We start from the raw sequence: 13,393 nt of genomic DNA on the forward strand, positions 1-13,393 counted from the left end.
GGACCTATTTTCAAAATTAAATTTCTTCATAAAAATAAAAATGACATATACTTCTGTATATTTAAAGCAAATTTTTCAAAACTTCAAACTTCTTTTTTTTCATCTGCAGAGGGCCAGTTGGTTCACAGTCTTTGAAGATAAGGGTAATGGCTACCTCTGGAGCAAATTTTAGGCACACTTACTTCCATGATCAAAAAATTCAGGTCCCTTAAGTTCAAGGTTTCTCTCCTGTAATAACTCATTGCCTGTGCAGGTGTCATCTGGTGCTCTTTGCATCAGGTATGGATACTGGAGCTCAGCGAATCAATGCAAAATATGCCAATACTCTGGCTACTGCTATTGCTGTAAGTACTAAACTGTCCTTCATCTCTGACCCAGGAGTTTTATGTCACTTACCACTCTCCATGAAACTCTGATAGGCTAATGTATGAACTTGAAAATAAGGTCAAATCTTGGACATGTCACCATTCTTGCCAGTTTGTGTGATGCACGTGGCATCCTGATAGAGGCATGACTTTGTGGAAGAGAAAGGAGGAAGATCTTTTGGTCCAATTAAAGGAATCTAAAGGATATCCATAAGATTGAGGAGCATGCTGACCCAAGTGTTTGGTCAACTAGGTAATAAGTGGTCCTCTAATTTATCACCTGTTAATGAGGAAGAATTAAGGATGTGGTTGTTACTGAATACAGGGAAATAAGTTCAAAGATAGCTCTCCAAAATGTGCCTAGGTTGTTGTTAACTCTCCTCCCAGTGGGTGGGCTTTCTTACCAACTGGGTTGTCAACCTGAAGTCCTCCACATTGTTACTGCTAGTATTAAGATTTATCCTGGATGTGCAGAAGTTTCCATCTTAAGAGTTACTGAGATGAGCATCTACACAGAGTATGAAAAGAGGCAAATTTGCAAGCACTGGGACAGACACCAGACTAATCATTAGTGCTCTGGGTGAGTCATCTGGGAAACAAGGGTGTGGGATGCCTAATGATTATTAAGAAAGAACAGCAACAACTAGGACACCTTATTTCTCAGCCCCTTCTGCAGCCTATCAGTCAAAACTCAGGTTCATTCAGAGATTACAGAGAAAGGTCTCAGTTTTTTTCAGTGGCCGTGGCTGCAACAGGACACCTTTGACATTCTGGGAGAGATAGCCCTGAAAGAGACAAACTCCTAGGGGAAACCTCGGCTGAGTCATTGACTAGTAGTCAGGCACTTACTGCCCAGGTAGGGTTTATAATGCTGATGACGGTGAATCAATTAAGAATAAAAGGTAATTCAAAGTATTCTACATACACTCTTATGGTCAACCTCACTGCCCTGGAAAACTCTCCCAGACTTTATGTTAAAACTGGGCTAGCAATAAACAGATGACATGTTATAGAGTTGTATACTTGACATCTACAAAATTTTATTAACCAATGTCACCCCAATAAATTCAATTTAAAAAATTGGGCCAAAATAATGAGATATTATCATGAAAATGGGGTAGCAATTGGTCCAGATTAAAGTGGGCTGCTTCTTAAAAAGTTGCTGTGCAACAGTCTAGCACAAGTCACCAAAAGGTGTAAATCCCACAGCCCCAGCCAGAAAACAATGTAGCTGTGGTTGCTAAATCAATTAATCCTCAAGGTAGAAATAGTGTCACAAATAATAACCTTGCCATTCAACAGGAATCTCTGAAGTGGCGAGGGAGACAAAATATTGGAAGCTTGGTTGAGTTGCTAGCAGCAGTTCCCCCGCTTGAAACTAAACATAAACATAAAGCCTTCATGTCACACAAAAGTTCTTTTCCTGTGTATTCCTCCACCTCAGTTGTTTTAAGGAGAAATAATTAGGGGTGGAGCTGAGGTTTCCATGTCCCCAAAGGCAAACCAAAGACCAGACACACCCAATTGAGTATCCTGGTGAATTTCAGGGTGGGAGAGATTCAAATTTTCAAGGCTATCTTGGCTATAAACAACCAAATTACTTCCCTAGTAGGAAAAGTCACTTAGATTTAGCTAGAGGGGTTTGGGCTGGGTTCACAGAGGGGAAGAAAAGATTTTATAACACCTTGGGAAACTTTGGACCAATTCACTGTACTGTTGCTATTTCTTCTACATCAGAATGTATAGTAACAATTGAGGTATGTGATTGCACTTCCCAATCCCATAAAGGCCAGAAGTCTTCCCCTGGGGAAGGACCACCTGGAAAGAAATACTAAAGGAGACCTGTAAATTGCTCCTGAAATCATCTCCCCATACCGTCTCAGATGGTCCAACAGAAACATTGTAGTAACCCAGGAGGAAGGGAAATCAGAGCCCCAAAGCTTTGACTTAAAGGGAGCAGGGATAGAAAGAGATACAGCACCTCAATATAGCAGCACTATATGTCCAGTGAAAAAGGCTAACAGGAGCTCGAGGCTTACTAATTTCAACTGTTGTTCCCAAAGTTCTGACTGTCACAGACATTGTGACTGTAAATGAACCCACTGCACAAACTGATTGCACTTGGTATGATGCCTGGGATATTGCCATCACCTTCTTATGTAGCTCTCTGGCACCCCAGGACCAAAGTTAATACACATTCATGTAGCAAATCCTCCAATGTGCATTTGCAATATTTCCCAAGGGGTAGCTAAACTCCTCTACCATTTATCAACAGTGGGTGAGTCAGGGTTAGTACAAAGGCCTCTATCCTTCTGATGTCCAAAGCTTTCACTATGTATGTAATATCCTTTGGTTGATAAATGAAAAGGCTCAGTTGTAGCTGCTGTAACTGCAGTGTTGTCACATGACTGCCAGCCAGGGTAGCTGAAAACCCTGATAAAATTAAGGTGTCTGCTCTCTGCGTACAGGTTCTTGGGACTATGTCATAGAATTGCAATATTCAGTCTCTTTGGCAGTCAAGGGAAAACAGCTATCTCTGGCCTCCAACCACCAAAAAGGCGAACAGCAACCTATTGGACCCTAGCACTGGAACAGTAAGTGCTTCACTTGGGAATTGTACTTGGCTGTTTGCATTAGTTCCTCACAAATTAGTATCCTTTGATTGGGGGCCCAAACCAATAGGTTGCATTAAGAAACTGCCCAACAAGCTGTGGTAGACTCTCAACTTTTGGGGCTCCACTACCTAATAACCCCTGCAAGTCTGTGACTGATGATTTTTCCAATTGAAGCCTCCAGTAAAGAGAGGCAGTCACGACCCAAAGGAACCCATGTAGTTTTAAAGTTGTCACCTCCCTGACATGGCTACCAGGAACATTCTAGCTTACTACTGAGCTCTTCCTATAACTGCACCTGACTGGTAGGTACTGAATGGAGGCCTTGTGACTCTCCAGAGCCTGAAGTTCTCATTTTGGGCTGGATCAACATATATTCAGCTAACAACATAGGAAGGCCTGACAAACCTTCCTTAAGTTAAGGCAGATAAATTCCCATAGGTGGAATCACTGGGTTATAAGACAGTTCCATTTTTAATTTTTTGAAGTAACTGCATACTGCTTTCCACAGTGGCTGCACCAACATGCATTTCCACCAACACCAGGTGCACCAGGGCTCCCTTTTCTCACAATACTTGTCATTTGTACATTTATTGATGATCGCCATTCTGACAGGTGCAAGGTGATAGCTCACTGTGCTTTCAGTTTGCATTTCTCTGATAATTAGTGATATTGAGCATCTTTTCATATGTCTATTGGCCATCTATATGTCCTCTTTGGAGAAGTGTCTAGTCAGGCCTTTTGCCCATTTTTAAATTGCACTGTTGTTTTGGTGTTGAATTTTATAAGTTCTTTATAAATTTTAAGTATTAACCCCTTATCCGATGTTTCACTAGCAAATATGCTCTCTCATTCTGTGGGCTATCTTTTCATTTGGTTGATGGTTTCCTTTGCTGTGCAAACTTTTTAGTTTCACATAGCTCATTTGTTTATTATTCCTTTTGTTTCCCTTGCCTGAGGACATATATCAGAAAAAATATTGCTATGAGAAATGTCCAAGATTTTAATGCCTATGTTTTCTTCTAGGATTTTTATGGTTTGGGGCCTAATATTTAAGTCTTTGATCCATTTTGAATGTATTCTTGTGTGTGGTATAAGAAAGTGGCCTAGTTTCTTTCTTTCTTTTCTTTCTTTCTTTCTTCTTCTTTTTTTTTTTTTGCACATATCTGTCCATTTTCCCAGCACCATTCATTGAATAGGCTATCTTAGCCCATTGGATGTTTTTGCCTCCTTTGTCAAATATTAACTGAATATAAAGACATGGGTTTACTTCGGGGTTCTCTATTCTGTTCTATTGATTTATGTTTCTGTTTTTATGCCAGCACCAGGCTTTTTTGATTACTCTGGCCTTATGGTATTGTTTGATAACAGGTAGCATGATTCCTTCAACATAGTTCTTTTTCAAGGCTGCTATCATTATTTGGAGTCTTTTGTGGTTCCATATAAGTTTTTGGAATATTTGTTCTAGCTCTGTGAAATATGCCATGGGTATCTTGATAGGAAGTGCATTGAATCTACAGATTGTTTTGGGCAGAATGGACATTATTAAAACTTTTTTTTCATGTGTATGTGTGTGACTGTTGTGAATAAAACATTTCCCCCTGTTTCCATTTCTAGGTCTTTACTGCATAAGTAGAAAAAAACAATTTGTCTACCTTTTGCCCAGCTACCTTATCAAATTTCCTTATTGATTTTTGTGGTATTTTACTAGATGCCCTTTAGTTTTAAGGAATATAATCTGTTAAATGTTCATTTATCTCTTCTTTTCCAACATTAATGTTTCTTTAATTTTTCTTCTTTTATTACAGTTGCTAGCTACTCCAAAAAATAGTATGGCAATAACAATGAATAGTAACAATGATAACAAGTTGGTTATAAGACTACAGAGCACATTGCTAAGAGCACAACTGCATAACTTGCTGCTTGTGTGTTGGAAAGTTATTTAACCTTTCTATGCCACAGTTTTCCCATCTTTAACATGGGGATTATAATAGTATCAATCACATATGATTTTTCTGAGAATTGTTACATGTTAAATGCCTAGAACAGTTTTTGCACATAGTAAGCACCATGAAAGTGTTAGCTATTATTATTGCTGTTTAGAATGGTATTTCCTGTAGGTATACAGTATAACATGAGAGTACTTTCAAGTAGTTTCTTTTCCAGTTTCACTGAGTTTTTATGAGGAAAAACTTTTTTTATTAAATGCTTTTTTAGCACCCTTTTATATAATCACGTGGCCTTTTTCTTCTTAAATTTACTGATGTCATAATGGGTTACACTGACATTGAATCACTTGAATTTTTGAGTTACTGCTTAGAAATAGTGTATTATTATTTTGATAAATTCCACTTGCCAGTATTTTATTTAGAATGTTTGCATATATTAATAAATGAGTTTTGTTTTGAATATTATACCGGTAGTTGGAGAGTTTTTTTAATAAGTTTGAGAGATTTATATAAGAAATTAAGAAGTTCCTTCCATGGTTGGAGATAGTTTAATAACCTGAAATATACTTTTCTTTAAAGGTTAGATAATACTTGGCTGAGAGCCTATCTGGCCTTGGTGTCTGAATGGTACATCTTTATTCACCTTTTCAATCTTGTGTTTTGCAACTGATTTATTCAAGGATCTTACATCTTCTTAGGTCAAATTTGGTATTTTATCTTTTATTAGAAAATTACCCATCTCTTCCAGGTCTCCAAATTTATTATTGAAATATATGTGCAGTCTTCTATGATTCTTTTTAATCTCTTCTATATCTGTACTTATGTCTATTTTCTCATTCCTAATATTATATATATTTGTCCTCTCTCTTTTTTAAATCAGATTTATCTGTTTTACTGGTCTTTTCTAAAAACAACCTTTTAGACTTATTTTTCCCTTTGATTATAGAGTTTTTTTACTTAATTAAATGCAGTTCATCTTTTAAATTTTCTTCTATTTTCTTTTGTTATTCCATTTCCAATTTCATTAGATGATTCTTAATTCCTTTATTTTATATATTTTTGTCAACATTGAGGGCATTTAAGACTATTGATTTTCTACTAGGTGTTCCTTTTGCTGTGTTTTGTAGATATGGGATGAAATATTCTTATTTACTCTGCTTCCTTAATAGTATGTAATTTCCTTTTTCATTTCCTCATTGATCCAATGGAATATTTCTAGAAGTATGTTTCTAAGAGATCAGGATTTCTATTCATCTATTTACCATTTGTTTAAAAAATGATGGATACATAACCAGAATATATAACTCATAAAAAACTGACAAAACTATTAAAAAATTTAACATTTTCTGTGGCCAAATTCACGATCAGTTGCTATAAAATTTCCAGAATATATAAAATTTATTCTTTTCTTGAGGACTATAAAGGCTTTTCATACCTATAAAATTAAATGTATTCTTATTCAATTCCTCTATGTCTTTACTATTTAATCTTTGTCTACCCAAACTGTTAAATTCTGAGAGAGGTACAAGAGATCCTTGAATAATATCATTTTATTATAATATTGTTGAGGGAGAAAAATCAATTCCCTGCAGGGACCACTGTCTACGTGGAGTTTGCCCACTTTCTCCTCTACTCCAGTTTCTTCCCATGTCTCAAAGGTGTGCACATGAGGTGAACTGGTGTGTCTACATTGTCCCAGTCTGAGGGAATGTGAGTGTACATGAGTGGCCCTGCCATGGAAGGGTGTCCTGTCCAGGCCTGGTTCCCTCTGGGCACCCTGAGCTGCCATAATAGGCTCCAGCCATGCAAAAGCCTTTACTGGAATAAGTGGTCCATGTGGAAAGGAATTATTTTACTTGTTTTTATTACTTATTTCAATGGTTAATAATAGAAGGATTTGAGGTTTTTATTTAGAATTTTGGTGATGTTTATGTGACAAGAAATATGTCATAGGAGCTTAACTCTTGTTTAGGTCAATTAGTCTACGGCAAACTGGTTTCATTATATGTTGTTTCCCTTAAAGCCACAGTTTCTAAGAATCTATTAACGACATTGAGGACTTAACTGTATACTAAAGTTGCATACATTCATATAAATAAATGATGATCACTATATTCAGGTACACACATGTGAATTAGTAAGGATTATTTGTAAGGTGCTGAATACAATTGCACGCAGTAGTAAGTATAAACTCAGTAGTGAGTCACCCCTCAAAATGTTGACTTAATAGAAAAAGGTTTACTTGGCTTATGCAGTAAAAAGCCATACATAGATAGGTGGGTCTAGGAACTGAATAGGGGCTCAAGGTTGCCATCAAGAAAGGAGACCTTTGCTTTTCTGCTCTGTCCTTTTCAGTGATAGCTGTGCAGTTCTGGGATGGCTTCTATTTTCCAGGCAGCAGAAAGGCAGAAATAGAAGACACAGCACCAATAGACTTCATTGGCCAGAAATGAATCATAGATTCACCTCTAGTTAAATGAGAGTCTGAAAAATTAACCCTTTAATTCTGTAGCATCCAAAATGAAGACAAATGAAAAGAAGCTGAAATGGATAATAACTCCTTATTAAATGTATCATTGGTGAGTATTTCTCCATTCAAGGTTATTTTTTCATTTTGTTAATGGTTTTCTTCACTGTGCAAAACTTTTTAGTTTGATGCAGTCCCATTTATTTATTTTCTCTTTTGTTTCCCTTGCCTGAGGAGACATATTAAAAAATATATTGTTGGGAGCAACATCAAAGAGTTTACTGCCTAATGTTTTCTTCTAGTAGTCTTATGGTTTCAGGTCTTAACATTTAAGGTTTTTTTTGTCTTTTTTATTTTTTATATATGGTATTTAAAAAAAGTGGTCCAGTCTTTCTTTCTTTCCTTCTTTCTTTCTTTCTTTCTTTCTTTCCTTCTTTCCTTCCCTTCCTTCCTTCCTTCCTTCCTTCCTTCCTTCCTTCCTTCCTTCCTCTCTTTCTCTCTTTCTCTCTTTCTTTCTTTCTTTCTTTCTTTCTTTCTTTCTTTCTTTCTTTCTCTCTCTCTCTCTCTCTCTCTCTCTCTTTCTTTCTTTCTTTCTTTCTTTCTTTCTTTTTGTATGTATCTGTCTAATTTTCTCCACACCGTTTATTAGGGAGATTGTCATTTCCTCCATTGTATATTTTTCCCTCTTTTGTCATAGATTAATTGACCATATAAGCAAGGGTTTATTTCTGGGCTCTCTATTCTGTTCTACTGGTCTTTGTGTCTGTTTTTTGTGAGGGAGTAAATTAATACTATCTACCACACAAAATGGATGTATATATGTTATATATATCCATTCACAATTCAAAGTTATTAATATTTGCTGCCTCTTGCTTTCCTCAGTGCTGCTGCAACATCCCTTCACCCTCCCCATCAATATATTCCTATTTTTTTTTTTAAATTTGCAAGACTTAAAGGGCATTGGTACCTAATTTAGGATTATCAAAAAGATTGAGAAGGGTAGAGCAATAAAAGGTGGGCATGATTTTATAAAAGAAAACAGAAACTTAATTTTTTATTAAGGGACTCTCTAGAATCTATATCCTATGGACACAATGTTTAAAATAAACTAGGCATGAATATGTTACTGCAAATTTGGGTATGCAGAAATGCCACGTTATTTTACTTCTTTTAAAACAAATAAACTCTATGGAGGTTTTAAAGTTTTGTCCATGGCATTCAAATTCTTAACCCAAGGAGAGTTGTTTCAGGTATGCCGTGTGGCAGAGATTATTTTCATGCTTTTTCCACCTAGATAACCAACTTTTTCACTCCTTGCCAAGTTATTTTCCATGCCACCTCTATCAAATATCAAAGTCCTATATATGTATGGGTCTTTGTAGAACTCATACTCTATTTCATGCATCAATTTCTCTCTCCTGTGTGAATAATACATCTTAATTAATATAGCTCCCTAAGCCTGAATATCTGGAATAGCAACTCCTTATTCATGTTTTCATTTTTTAAAGAAGCATTCTGGCTATTTTTGAACCTTTATTAAGTTACCTAAAGAACCCTTTGGGAATTTTGAGTGGAGTTACATTAAATGTATAGATCTGTATAGAAAGAATTAGGGTCTTTATGACACATTGAGGAATATGGAAAACTTCTCCACTTATAGTCTTTTAAAATATCCTTTAAAATGTTTCATAGTTTTATACATGCAGGTTTTGCAATCTTTTGTTAGATTTATTCCTCAATACTGTACTTTATATTTTAACTTATTTTAAATGTTATCTTTTAGTTGTTATTCTTCTAATTGTGTGTTTCTTGTTTATAGAAGTATAATCAACTTTCTGTATTGATCTTACATTCAGTTCAGCTTCCTAGCTCAACTTCCCTATTATTGTATGTTTATATAGCATTGGGGAATTTCAAGTAGACAATATTATCTGAAAATGATGGGGGGTTTTTCTTTCCTATTCTTGTGAGTTTAAATTCATTTCTTTGTCTATAAAATTGGCTAGATACTCCTTTGCAATACTGAAGTGTTGATGTGTTACTGAAATAAAAAGTTTCTAATTTTAAGAGGAAATATAGATGAATATTTTTATGACATTATGGTAGAAAATGATTTCTAAAACCATCACAAAAACGCTTAATAGAAAAAATTAAAATTTTGATATTTTTAAGTAATGAACCCCTATAAGTCAATAACAAATATAATAAAAGAAATAAAAATGGGCAAAAGACCTGAATAGAAATTTTGCAGAAGAGAAAGTGTGTATTACTAGAAACTATATGAAGTGAGGTTCAATCTAACTTGATTGAAATTTTTTCATATCTAACTTTTTTCATAACTGAAAGCATGAAATAATAACAGGAAAGTTGTTTTACATTCATTTGATGGTCAAAACTTAAAAAAGCTGATAATGTCAAGTATTACAGATATTGTAAATTAATGGTCTCTCAATCACTACTGATGAGATGTCACTTGGAATAATCACTATGGAAAACAATTTAGAATTATCTAGGATGTTTGTACAATCAGTAAACAAGCAATTCCACCCTAGGTATTTACCCAAGAAAAATTAAGCAAATGTGTATCAGAAAACACTTAGCAGCACATTTAATGATAGTATAAATCTGGAAACAATCCAGCTGCCCATTGATAAGAGTTTGAATAAATTGTAGTATAATCACAGAAATATTAAATACCAATGAAAATTAATGACTCAAGCTACATGCAACACATGGATGAATTTTGTTATGATAATGATGAGTGGAAGAAGCAGTCCCAGTAGATATACATATGATACATTTTTTATAAAATTTAAAAAGAAGCAAAACTAAACAAAATATTTTTAGGACAATATATGCATGTGATGGTTTCTCTTTAAGGCAAGATAAGAATAAATATAAAATCCAAAATAATGGCTACTCTAAGATAGACAAAACAATAGTATAGGGAAGAGCATATTAGATGTAAATTAGATTTCAGTTCTTGAATTGGGCAATGGATTCATATTATAATTTTATTATAGTGTTAATAAATACATAAAATTAAATAAAAGAAATGGTGGTCATGAATAAGCAATGATGACAATATATCAAGAACCAAAGATTATGATTAGTCCTATTTGGTGTCCTAAGGTAAAAAATAAAGGATAATAATTACAACAACAACAACAACAGACAAACAAAATTGATTACATGTACAAGTTCCATCCTGCCAAACTGGTAGGAAACTTAAGCTCAAATATTTGGAGTATTACCCTACCCAGTGCCCTGCAAAAGTCCTGGAGTCTTACCAAGAACAAAAATATCAAAGGCCGCTCCACTCCTGCAGCCACTATGATTATCACTGAGATTCCCCTTGTCCAAGCTGGCTTTACATTATTTTTTAATCTCTCTATTATGCTTTGTACCCTGCCAGAAAGTCTTCTTCTACCTGTGACACATCCTTTCTAGAGACAATGGGAGCACAAAGCCTCTACTATCTTCTAGGAATTGAGCAAGATAAGAAGAAAAAAAAAAAAAAACAGGAAAAAATAACAACTAATATCTGGAAAAATTGCCTCATACACTACTAAAAAGACAATGTATTCTCTACTATACTTACACTTTAGCAAGGATACACTTCTTTTTCCCATTTCAGATGTTCCAGGTCAGTTTTATTGCATTCTTCTGAATAAATTAAGGAAATTCCCACTTGCTATACCACTAAACATTTGCTTTTGCCTCTAAACCCAGCACTTTGGTGGTTGAACTTCAGGAAAAATTTAATTACAATTTTACATGTAACCTTGTTTACTTCCAGAACCAGAAACTGTTGCAATAAATGAGAAAATGATTAAAGGCATAGAAAACAAATTAAGAACACTGTCATATCAAGAGGAAAATGGGTCCTGTGGCAAATTGTTTTTATTGTTTTTTTTCTATTTATCTGAACATGGATTTTATTAGCATTATATTGCCAAACGCAGCAGCTGAGTCTAGTTCGTTTATTACTAACATTATTACTCATTATTAATACATTTGTAAGTCAAATAAGTATTTTATAATATTTGCATGATCTAAACTGTGACCTACATTACAGCTATTTAATGAAGGATGATCTTGGGTCAACTTGCTTAAATATCAACACCGTGCTTGCTCTTATAACATAACTTCATTCTCTTACCATGACATGTTTTTGTTACATCGATTAATGAGTTCTTCTATTTTTGTCTTTTCCATGTTTAACTTGCAAAGAGAAAAAAACATGCAAGTTGATACATCTGGGTGTCAGGTAGAGAGGAGCTGCTGAGCAGAGAGAAAGGGGTTTTAAGCAAAGAATTAAATTTGCAGGGCAGCTGTGGAAAGGTAATGTTATATAACCTATAAGAACAAAAGAACTCTCCCCTTAAGTGAGGAAGTGAGAAAGAACAAAATGCAGAGATAACTCCTTTCCAGGATACAATTATATATGAAACTTTCTTTCATGTGTCTTACATATCAATTTTCTGGCCCAGGACAGAACATCAATAATAAATTTAGATTTTTTTCTGTCTTCAACATAGACATTTTCCTCCTTTTTATTACTGAATCTCTCAAGTGGACAAAGGACAGTAAGAGAGTAAATATGGATAAAAAAAAGTGTTTCTTGCATTAACACTACTTTTATAACATTACAAAAACAGATTATAAGTCTCTAAATAAACATAACTACATAGAATATATTTTTTAAATCTTTTTAGGAAACTCATTTGTTCATTGGTGTGAAAATTATAGTGCAAGAAATAGGGTTGATCTAAGTGAAAACATAATGTGATGTAATACATTAATTATAAATATATATGATATTAGTGTCAGTCTTCATATTTATAGGATTATTACCTGAATCTTTCATGCCATTGGTGTGTTAAGTAGTTGGAAAAATTAAAAAGAAAGACAAACACATCTAAACAAATTGACCAATAATGTCTCACAAGTTGCTTCAAGTTCATACACGCTTATGATTTTATTTCTTTTTTATGTTCACAAACAAGTGTTTGAGGTCCATAAGATTTTGCCTCATTCATCATGCATCTCATAAATATAAGAAAGGCCTGAGGATCTCCACATGTTCCCGGTCAATCTGTGCCTCTCCCAACTTCAACACTACATGTTTCAACAGCACAAATGGCCTAAAACTAATCCTGAGAAGGAAAACTGCAGTTAAACACATTTTCTCTTTAAAAAGCATTTAAAGAGACTCATCATGCCTCACAACTCTGTTTACTTCAGGCACCACTAGAAGTCCAAAATTCTCATGTCATCCTTCATCACCCACACTTATCCCTTTATACAGCTTTGTCCATTCCCTAAACAAGTCTTCTTTGACCTTTTAAAGTTTAAAGTGTACTCTCTGAAATTCATTCTTCTAACTCTTTTCTAGATCTTCTAACTCTTCTCTAGATACTAATTTCAGCTTTTTCATCTAACAGAGAATTAGCTAATCCCTGAATATGCTGACTCCATGGCTGCCTTCTCCTCCCTCTCCCCGCCATATCCCATTGAGCCACCACAGGCCTGGAGATAAAATAGCTGTCACTAATCTTCATTGCTGCTTCTAGAAAACTTTGTTTCCTTCCTTGCTTCCTTCTATAAAAACCCAAGATCTTTGAAGAACAGCCCATCAGACAGTACCCGGGGTACCATTTGCATAGATGGTGTATATAGAGAAGCTACAGTTGCCATCAAATTTTGGATTTCTCTCTCCCATTTATCCACTCCGCCATTACATGTCATAATTTTTAATAAGATCAATATTCATGTTGATATCTATTCAACATCATGGCCTCTCATTCACTGACTTCCGTATTTTGAAATATTTATTTTTTCTTTTCTACTTTAGCAATTCAACCCCAAGGTTGTATGTTAGAAATTTTCATTAACATTGACTCACTGCACCACATCCAAAATCTTCATTCAGAAGGCCTCAACTCTACCAATTTCTATCTTTCCAGATCATATATCACAGTATCCCAACTACAAAGA

The sequence above is a fragment of the Pteronotus mesoamericanus genome, unplaced genomic scaffold (genome assembly GCF_021234165.1).
Source record: "Pteronotus mesoamericanus isolate MK-2021 breed Mesoamerican mustached bat unplaced genomic scaffold, CSHL_Meso_final contig_20, whole genome shotgun sequence".
NCBI lineage: Eukaryota > Metazoa > Chordata > Mammalia > Chiroptera > Mormoopidae > Pteronotus > Pteronotus mesoamericanus.